At 42.0% G+C, this 11041-nt stretch overlaps 1 long non-coding RNA gene across 1 annotated transcript; it reads left to right on the top strand.

Annotated features, from left to right (window-relative positions):
- Positions 1-1316: 1316 nt before the first annotated feature.
- On the top strand, positions 1317-10218 carry LOC110015149. Its single transcript, XR_002290268.2, has 3 exons — positions 1317-1562; positions 2015-2102; positions 9795-10218. It is a non-coding gene; the product is annotated as an uncharacterized LOC110015149 (long non-coding RNA).
- Positions 10219-11041: the final 823 nt, after the last annotated feature.

Below are 11041 nucleotides of genomic sequence, written 5' to 3' on the forward strand. Positions count from 1 at the left end.
GGGAAGCGGGGTCACCGATTGGAATAATATTTGAGGTGACAGCTCTATTCAGGCCAACCTCGAGGGCTGTTATCGTAACCAGGCGGCAACCGAGCGTGGTGTTGAACCTTTCCCGCAATTACTTTTTTTTCCTTTCCGACTGTGGTCAGACGGAACCGTGGGGGAGACCGGCTTCTCCAGGGTCGAAGGCGGATCCTCTTTCGGGTTCACTTCCCCGTTCGGACCCTCAGATTCTCCAGAGCGGGTTAAGAAAGAGTCAATGGCATTTATTCTGGGGGAAGCCTTCTTTTATTGTCCTTCTCCTTCCTCCGTAACACACAACATGAATGCGCGCCCCCACTGCCCACCTTATTCCCCACCTCCCTGCACGCGCTCTCTCCTCTCTCCTACACACACGCGCGCGGCCCAGCACATACACATCCCCATTCCACAGCAGTGGGTACAGACGATCCTGGCTCCATTGCCTTCTTAAAACGATAAGATTGTAATTTTGCTGGCTCCTTTGTGAAAATAAATGTAATAATGCAAAAAGAGCTCCGCTGTTGACAACACTGTTGTTGACATCCATTGGTAACGTTAGCTATTTCAGCAAACAATGAGTGACGTCGTTCACCGTTGAGTACTATTCTGCGCATGCGGGTCACTTCTGGATCATTTTACGGTCACACAGGAGATCACAAAAGTTCGGCTTTAATTGGAAATGTGAACGGCCTTGCAAAAAAATTGGATTTTTCAAAAAATCAGAATTGAGCATTAAGCACTTCAGTGTGAACGTAGCCTAAGTGGACAAAACCATTCATTTTCACGTCTGACTCCTCCCCCATGAGCGCATATATACCAGCTCCTTTACCAGCTAATTCAGAATTGACAAAGCCTCTTGGATAAGAGGTGAAACGTCTTCTAACTTTAAAACTAAGTCCAGATGACATCCCCTAAACCTACTACTATATGTTTGATTGCAATTGTTAACTGAGAGTGTATAGTAGAGAAGGAACAGGTGGTGGGAGCTCTGGTTATGGTAAGAAGTTTGGTCTAGGGCATGGGGGTAGAAATTTATCAAGATTTTTTTCTTTTGACTCCCTTTAAGAAATATATTGTTTTTTTGTTTTTTTTTTAATCATGTCTCTTTTTTTCTTTAAAATGTCGGAAGTGACACATGATCATATTTCATTCGTTCATTTTTCTTTGGTTCATGTTCCGTTTTCAGTTTTTGTCTTTTCTGCCGTCACAGTCTCACCTGCTGCATTACTGATCAGCCACAGCTGTCTTCTGTTAGCCAATCACCCTCAGTGGATTTCAGTGTCTGCTCTTCCCTTCCTCTTTGTCAGGTCAGCTGCTGTTACGTCACATTTTGTTTGTAAAGTTTTTAAGTTTGTATCATCAAGCTCTAGCACATTCCAGAAAAGCATAGAGTTGGTTTTGCTTTAGCTGGTTTCATTACCATTATGAGGAAAACCAGTAAAGCACATTGTTTTGAGTGTAGGCCTTGGATATTTCAAAGATTTTTATTGTCACTATATTTTTACAGCGAAAAACTTCCAGCTTAATGTTGGCCAAATACGGTACTTCCTTGTTCACACACTGACTTATTTCTGATTGTTTCTTTGACTGCTGTCATTTTGACTTCTGACCATGTTTTTAATGCATGTGTTTATTTCATGTAGTTCTGTCCAAATGCTGTTTGGACTGAATTGGGAGAAAAAAAGGGGGATTTGATAAGCTTTCAAACACAATCTCAAGCGCTGTTTGAACTTTGCATAAAGTCATTTATTGTTATACTTGAATGAATATAAACTAATTTAAAAATATTTTACATAAAAAGTAAGCATATTGTATATGCACATTTAATACATATATTTTTAAATATTAAAATGACTTTTATTCCATTATGGTTTAATACTGACATGTGTTTAAGAGCTTGCCCGCCGTGTGTTTATGCAGCTTTGTGGTGTTAAATTTAGAGATGGAGCCAGTTTTGTACGCGTTTAATATTTGTGTTTTCCTTTTTATGAAGTGAATTAATCACCAACTCTGGTTGAGTCAGTTGAACCTTCTCTGGGACTGGACAGACTGGGGATGTGCACCAGGAGTCAATACAGAGGGTAAGTGGAAGATCTGATTAAAAATGACCTTTGACCCTTAGTTCATCCAGCTGAGATTCTTCAAGCTGCACCAGTACTTGTGTTAAATGAACTGCGTTTTCAAAAAAACCTATCAAAAATACGTTTTTATAAAACTCTAAAACTGCATTGAAGAAATCTTTTAGACGAAACAAAGCTGTCATTCCTGCTTGTATTATTGTTTTTATTTTCACATGAACTCTAGAATTTTAAAATGTTTATTTAAAAAAAAAGGTTTTGAATCATAACAAAAGTATATTCATAGTCTTTTTAAAATGATCAACATTTAAGCACATTTTCTTTTCCTTTCTTTTTTGTTGTCTGTAAAGTTGGTTAGCTGTATCAACAATGCGTAACAAGAACCTGTGGATTTATTTTCCGTTGAAAGATTAAAGGAATAAGGGAAAAACAATTTAAAAAAAAGTTTTTTGATACATTTTTACCCAAGTAAATTAGATGAACATCTTCCTCTGGAAAATTACTCTTTCATTCTGTTCGCAACCAAGCAGGGCTCACTCATGTTTGTTTAAAGAGCCTATATCATGCAAAATCAATTTATGAGCTTTTAAGTGTGTTATAATGTTCATTCCTCACAAAGTGGTATTTTAATCCATTGAACAGTGTTCCTCTAAAAAGTGGCTCTTTGTCTATCCATGTTGTCATAAATGGGCGGGGCCACACGGAACGAAAGCCGGGGCCTTAGAGTTGAAGTTGTTTTAGTTCCGGGTAGGAAAATGAGCTGTGAAAATAACTCGTATTTAATAAAAAGCTTGTTCTTTAGTTTGCCAAAGGTAATGCATTATCATCTTCATGGATATTAATTACTATAAAAGGCTTAAGAAAGGCATGGTAAAGGCCAGGGGCCTCATTTATAAACGTTGCGTACGCACAAAAGAAGGCGTAGGCCACTCTCTACGCAATAGTTGAGATTTATAAAAAGCAAACTTGACGGGAAAATGTGCGGTCCTCCACGCAAGCTCTGACCCAGGCGTACGCACAAAAACGGGTGAAATGAGAAATGGCGACACCGTCGGCAGATGGAAGAAACACGTGAAAGTGACAGTGTGTGCCAAATCGTGCCGGCATGTGCTGTGCTACACAATGTGGCACAGCTTAAAAACATGCCTCTACACCCCTGGCGCCGATTGCTGTGTTGGCCCCGACCCTGAACCCCATCCCCACGCATTTGAGCCAAATGCTGCTGTGCGCCAGCGTTTGGAAGTGATGCGTCGCTTGTGAAGAACAACAAAAGGTGTGGAAAATATTATTTATTTAAGAATTCCCTCATCGTGCAGTTTATTTCAGTCAGTCTTGATTTCGCCCAACTCCTTGGCCACCTCTCTGATTGAACTAATGACTTCCCGCTGCATTTCAAGGACTGGATCGGTGAGGACGCGTCCACTGCTGGAGGGTTGAGAGCCGCGTGCCGTGGAGACGCTGGGTCCCGACGGCTGCTCAGCTGCAGCATCGTAACCACTGGCCCCGCTGGAACACCCAGCAGCTAAAATAAAATTTTTCTATATTAATAATCTGTAATTGTGTAGCCCGCATACATGTGACTTGACTGCATTCATTTGAATTATTTCTCTTACCTGTGTCAGCCTGACCCCGGCGCGTCGGCGTCCCCTCCGTGACTGAGACGGAGGAGGACGCCGATAAGGGGGACTTAATAGGGATTCCCCAATAATAGCGGCCAGTTTCTCATCAAGAGGGGTCAGCTCCGGTCCCCCACCCCACCCCCCCACCCCCCCCCGTGGCGGACACACTCTGCCGATGCAGCGCTAGACGTTTTTTTGCCTCGACTTTGATGTCCGATCATTTATTTCATTTCTTTTTTATTTCGGCCACGGTCCGAGGTTGTGAGGCTACAGCATTTACGGCGTCTGCCACCGTTTGCCGCTCACGTGCCTTTTCGGCATTAGTAATGCCCACACTGTGCCCTCCAAACAACACTTTTCTCCTCTTTTCCAGCTCGCCAAAGATAACTTCTACTTCACATTGAGTGAAGTTACGTTTTTTTGATTTCCCCTCTGTGTTTGCCATGATTTAGCAAGCCATAAATATTAATTTGTGGGCGTTTCACGGACTATTTATGGGCAACTATGGGCGTGTCGTGAAGCCGCAAAAGCTGCACTGCATTTAGAATCGGTTGTGATTTATAAAGGGAAAGATGCGTAGGATGTGCGTGAGCACGGTTTTATAAATCCGAATATTTCTGTGCGTACGCACGTCCTATGTTTCATCCGTACGCCACTTCTGACGCAAATCCTACGCAAAGTTTTATAAATGAGGCCCCAGGGGAGTAAAACACGTGGGTCTCGGCCTAGAAGGATGTGGCTCTTTGCCTCTTATCATATTTCGTTTTTTCCCATCTTAAACCACACTCAGTGTATTAAAAACAAATAAATAATAATATTAATAAAATTAATTTGGCAAAGTGAGTGTTGATGCTGCTCAGGACGCATAAGTGACCGCCAATCATCTGCGCGGGTTACGCTTAACGCCGGAAAATTAAGTAAACATTTCATGTGTGTGCAGACTGTTACCCTCATGGTCAAAATGGCAAAATGCGGAGCTAAATATGATGAACACAGGACATTTCTAGAAGAATAGGAAGATTCTTACTTTTATAGAATGGAATGGCACGTCGCTATGTTTATTAAAAGAGCTTTTGGAAGCAGTCAAACTGTTTAGGGCAGAAAAGAACAAAACGTATCCTATGATTTCAGACCCCAACTGGCTCATAGATTTGGCTTTTTTTTAGTGGGCATGCTTTCACACCTGGATAAACTAAACCTGGATCTCTGATCTGACACAAAGTGTGTTCTCCTTTATTAACAAACTTTTCAAAATGCACCTTCAATACGGCAATCTATCCCATTTTCCTTTTTTGTGGAGCGCACAGCAGAAGGCTGCCGTCACAATGAAAACCCTGCAGCACGTGACAATGCTTGTGCAACCGGACGGAAACTTGACTTCACCGTTTGAGGACCTGCAGCAGAAACGACCGCAGATCACTTTTCTCATCGATCCTTGAATGCAGAGACTGACTGCCTGAGATCCCTGCTTGTCACTGATGAGGCAGCGAGCCAACTGGAGACGACTGTGCTAAGTGAGGACGACGGACTGAAATCTCTGTTGCCACGTTTTAGATAGATAGATAGATAGATAGATAGATAGATAGATGACTTTATTAATCCCACAATGGGGAAATTTCATTTCTGTGGCAGCAAAACGACATTCAGAAATAATCTATATAATATAACATCAATAAAGGACATCACAAATGACATTTATATTAGATAATTAAAAATATTACTAAAATTATTATGAAAAACTATTATCAAAAATGAGATTCTTATTAAATAAAGAAAGAAATATTAAATAAATACAGCTGCAAAAGTGTAAAAAACATGCAGTCTGCAAAACATGTAAACTGTAAAAAAACATTACAAATTTTTTCCAAAATACAGAAATAACTAATGAAGTTCACACCAAAAACAAAAACTGTGTAGGAACAAAAAACAATTTAAAATTGAAAAACAACAACTACAACAAAAGTAAATGAATCAATGACTAAACAGAAAAACACCCCTGGGACCGTGGAGTGTCACTTTGACACGGTGTTGTACAGTCTGATGGCTGTGGGGAGGAATGACCTGCGGTAGCGCTCCTTCTTACACTGAGGGTGCAACAGTCTTGTGCTGAAGGAGCTGGTCAGCGCCTCTACAGTTTGGTGCATGGGGTGGGAGGGGTTATCCATGATTGATGTCAGCTTAGCTAACATCCTCCTGTCCGCCACCTCCTCGATGGACTTAAGTGTGCAGCCCAGGACAGAGCCGGCCTTCCTAACCAGTTTGTTAAGCCTCTTCAAGTCTCTGCCTGCACTGCCCCCCGCCCAGCACACAACTCCATAAAGGACCACTGAGGCCACCACAGTGTCGTAAAAGGTCCTCAGCAGCTGTCTGCACACGCCAAACGACCTCAGTCTCCTCAGCAGGTGGAGGCGACTCTGGCCCCTCCTGTACAGAGCATCCGTGTTGTTGGACCAGTCCAGTCTGTTGTTCAGGTGAACACCCAGATATTTAAATGTGTCCACGACCTCAATGTCTGAACCCTGGATGTTCACCGGTGACTGTGAGGGTGAGGACCTCTTGAAGTCCAGGATCAGCTCCTTTGTCTTGCTGGTGTTAAGCAGCAGGTGGTTAACTTCACACCAGCTAACAAAGTCGGAGATGACCCCCCTGTACACCTGCTCATCCCCCCCTGATACACAGCCCACAATGGCACTGTCATCTGAGAACTTCTGCAGATGACAGTGGTGGGAGTCATAGATGATGTCTGATGTGTACAAGGTAAACGGGAATGGGGAGAGAACAGTCCCTTGAGGTGCCCCCGTGCTGCAGACCACCACATCAGACACACAGTCACGCAGCCTCACAAACTGTGGCCTGTCTGTGAGGTAGTTGATGGTCCAAGCAGTGAGATGTTGGTCCACACCTGCAACCTCCAGCTTCCTCCTCAGCAGTGATGGCTGAATTGTGTTGAAAGCACTGGAGAAATCAAAAAACATGACTCTCACAGTGCTCCCAGGGGCCTCCAGGTGAGACAGGGCCCGATGGTGCAGGTAGATGATGGCGTCATCCACCCCGATGCCTGGTCGATATGCAAACTGCAGCGGGTCCAGTGCTGAGCTTTGAGCTTTTTTAGTTTTGGAGAACAATACCTGTGTAAACAGAGCAGCTCTTAAGCTGCGAGTCCCTTTGTTCTACCTTGAAACCTGTGAAATCAAGACATTATTACACACGGAAAAAAACATCATGAAAAATTGGTTTTGAAAGAACAAGTTAAAAAAAAGCTAGTGCAAGAATGGTTATGCTGACAAATAGAAAGTGTCTGTTTATTTTTCAATAGAAGGCTATGGGATTTTGGCCTTTTGCAGCCAGCAGGTACTTCCTATTTGGAACGTGAGGGAGGCGGGGTCACTTAGTGGTAAGATACGAAGGTAATAAAACTGCTTTGGAAACATCAAATAAGCAAAATAGAGACATACAGTTTCAGGCTTTTCATTTCAATAATGATTCAGGTGTTGAAGCCTCTCTGAGAATTAACGTTTTTCTTTTTTTATATTAATCACCAAATGGATGAAATCTTTTTGTTCTCTGTTGAGACTTTTTCACAGATCTGGTTTAACTTTTACGGTGAGTGCTTCAACAAATCTATGGCAGAGAATTAGTTTTATTTTTTAAATTTCAATCATTTTTCTCTCAAAGTGACTCTCTAATGAGAAAAGACTTCAGTCTTTTAGAGGCTTTTAGACGTTCTTAACCTCTGTAGCTCAAATGGGTGAGGGGTCCTTTAATAGGTGGTCAGAGCGAGTCATCATCTGCATAATTTGGGTCGCTGATGTTTGACCTCCCATTTGCTCTTTTCCAAAGTTGAAGGGGGCTATACACTCCTTTTTTTTCCCTGTCCTTCCTGTTTTTATTTTTTTTCTGCGTCGACGTTTCCTGACCTTCCGGTGGCAGGAGTTATCGATGCTTCCTCTACACTCCTGTCAATACAGCTCTCCTTCCTCAGCCTGTCGGCAGAGGAGCCACCCTGCCTTAATCATCCCTCCGCAGCTTTTCAGCAGCACTCTTTTAATTACCATTCCAAAGACTTCGCATTCTCCGCGAAGCATTTTGTCTTCAAAGATGCAATTACTGAGACAACTAGTGTCCTCGGCATCATTAAGATTCATAGACGACGCAGGAACGAGCGAGCTTGTTAAACGTATCTCACCTCTCAGTTGCAAACTATGAACAAAAGAGAATCTTTGAAATGAGCTTTGACGGGATGAATGTAAATTGGTTTGCAATCAAGGAAAAAATAAACTTTTCTAGATAAACTTACTGTTGCATGCGGGGCTGTGGCTTTCAGTGCTGATAGGATACAGAGTAAAAAAGTGCTCTCCCCTTCATAATTAGGTTTTTTGTTTCAAAAGAAGTTAAATAAATTCAAGAAAATACAATTTTTATTTATTTTGCTCACCCTTTAACTGTTCATGTCCCCTAAATAACGCACGCTCTCGGAACTGTCCTTACAAATTCACCAAATAACGTGAATCAGATGATTCTGATGCAGAGAAAAGTCTCCACGTCAGAGCCAGCTGGTTTACGTGAACCGCAGAAACAGTTCAAGAGTTACGATAACTCTATTGTCAATAACGCACCAATATTAAAGGGTTAAATACAAGGGAAAAAACATTTATAAAAGGGGAAAAAAAGCTGTCTTAACCTGATTGGACCAACATAAACTTCTCCCTAGAGTCACTGTCGGATCTATATTAGTGCTGGATTAGGAAAAAGTTCCTCTTTTGTCCGGCTTTGCAGTCAAATGGAGTCTTTTGACTTAAAGGTGACGACCAAATCTTTGGCTGTTAAACTATTTTACCTACAGTTTTTCAAGACCTGTCAGGCACTTTTTTTTTCCTACCCTCTTGTCGGTTTTTAGGCTGAACTATCAGAGTATCTTCGTCTTTCATAAAGTCTTTCACAAATTTTCTAACGTAAAGTGTTAGCAAAGTGTTTATCAGTTATGCATTGTAATGCAACACTTTACGTTGCATAAAGAGTAACACTTTACACCAGTAAATTATTGGTAAAGTGTTCGATAACAGGACAAAGTCACTTTTCATCACATTAGGATCGGCTGATTTACGTTAATTGTGTAAACGGTTGAGTTATTGTCGTAAAGCTCTGAGTTAAATATGGTCGAACTGCCGCAAAGATCTCTGGATAAAACGGGCTTGACGGGATTCATAAAACTACACACATCTGCAATTTAGCAGCTGGATGACTCATTTGGCTGCACGAAGGACTGGCACATGGGAAACCAGGGCTCCATTCCCAGGGGCCGCTATGATCTTCATCCAGTGTGGGTGCTTGGCCAAGACCCTTCACACTACTGCCTAACTATGTAGCCATAAGGGAGCCAAAGTCTGGGTCTCCCTGTGCCGTTCCCCAGTCCGGATAAAATACAGGCTTGTGTCAGGAAGGGCACCTCATTCTCTGGCACAGCCCTTCAGCTTTCACTCATTCACAGAGGTGGTTTGGCAAAGGGGGAAAGACACATCTGCCGTTTCAAAAAAGTTGACCAGCAGATGTGTTGACTTAAAGGAAAACGTCCTCATTTAAGCGGCTCAGGAGGAAAGTGGGATGGCTTCCTGAATCCTTCTGGTTTTAAGATGTGGAGCAACCTTCTTTTGCCAACAAGAACTCACGGCCAAGTTAGAAACGCCACGCCATTAATCTCATTTAGCTACACTCTATCACTCACTTTTCTCAGAGGAGTGAGGAGCAGACTGCGGCCCCCACTCTGATTTCACAGTTTATAATTAGAAAAACAATAATTCAATTCCACAGTAATCATTGTTGCCGGATGGGCAGATGAATTAAACCCTGTTGGAATCTTCTTGTGCCACGTTCCCGCTCACCTTCAAAGTTCATCTGGGGCTAATGAACACAGCTAAGAGTTACACGCTCCCTGGTGAACGGCAAAGAAATTACGTTTGTTTATGTTTGCCATATGGTTGGTGCCACTTTTGAGCGGGTACTCCCAGAACAGGGTTGCCTCTGCGCATGTTGTTCTAGGCGAAGACAAACCCCTGATAATTCCTGTGCTCTGTTTCAGGTGACTTTGAGCGAACAGCAGCAAACTGCCAGAACAAAAGACTGCGTTTTAGAAGTCTGCGATCGGCACCAGATTCGTCAACAAAAACCCGCGGTTTCATTTTAAGGTTGTTGGAAGGATTTAGTCTCTTTGATGATGTGGAGATGGAGCAATGAGGAAACAAAGTGACTGGTGTTGGAGGAGAGGATGCAGAAGACCGGGTGAGATGGAGGAAGCTGATTCGCTGTGGCGACACCTGAAGGGGAAAAAGCCCAAAAGAACAGTTGTAGAAGTGGTAGCGGTCAGGCCAAGAGGTAAAATTAGTTTTCACCCCTGGATCTTCTAAAGTGACTTTTATCTCTCCACAAAATGTGTAGCTCAACATGAAAACCTTTCAGAAAATAAATAAAAAAACTTCTAAAATGGACACTTTCAAGTCAGTCTGATGTCATCCGAGTTCAAAGGTTAGGGTCAGATAAAGGTGAGAGGACTCCTCTGCTTTAGCTGTTCTTTGAGCTGCTACAGTTAAAGTCTTCACATCTAAAATCGGCAGGTTTCATGATTTATACTGAATATAACCTCAAAAGAAGTAAGGTATACAAGCTGCATTTTATTCAGTACTTATGTCAATGTAGTTGATAAAAAATGAATTAGACAACTCTTAGAATTGAGACATCATGAAAATCTTAAGAACTACAAGATTAAGTGCCTCATGCAAGTGGAAATTTTGATTTTTGTTTGATTTAAAGCAAATTAGATATGAGACTGAACTTCAAGCCCCACCCGATCATCTTTTGAGCGTTGAAGCGTTCCCAGTGGTCTTTTAATTCCGATCATGCCGTTTTTTAGCAGACTAAACAAAAAAACGGTCATTTTCTAGGACATCGTTTCTGCAGAGTGACTTTAGAAATTTGCCTCTAGGTTGTGGACCTCGCCCCTCTAACTCTCTGTTTACACGCTCTTCTTTCAAGCAATATTTATTAAAATGTCTAATTTTGATTCGTCATTGTATGAACGTATAACTGATGATTGTATTGTTTTTGTGTATTATTCTTATTTGATTGCTTGAAATAAACCATTTCAAAATCAAAAAATCTTCTAGCTTACAGCCCCTCATAGCCCCACACTAACGTTTTCTGTGCAACCCAAAATGGTGAAGAATATTGGAGCTATCCAGTCGTACAGTTTTGAGACAGCTTTTTGGCTCAGACGAGGAAAACAAAAACACATGGATTTAGTAGTCTACAAGTGGATGCATCAGAATGGAG

The sequence above is a fragment of the Oryzias latipes genome, chromosome 5, assembly GCF_002234675.1.
Source record: "Oryzias latipes chromosome 5, ASM223467v1".
Classification (NCBI taxonomy): Eukaryota; Metazoa; Chordata; class Actinopteri; order Beloniformes; family Adrianichthyidae; genus Oryzias; species Oryzias latipes.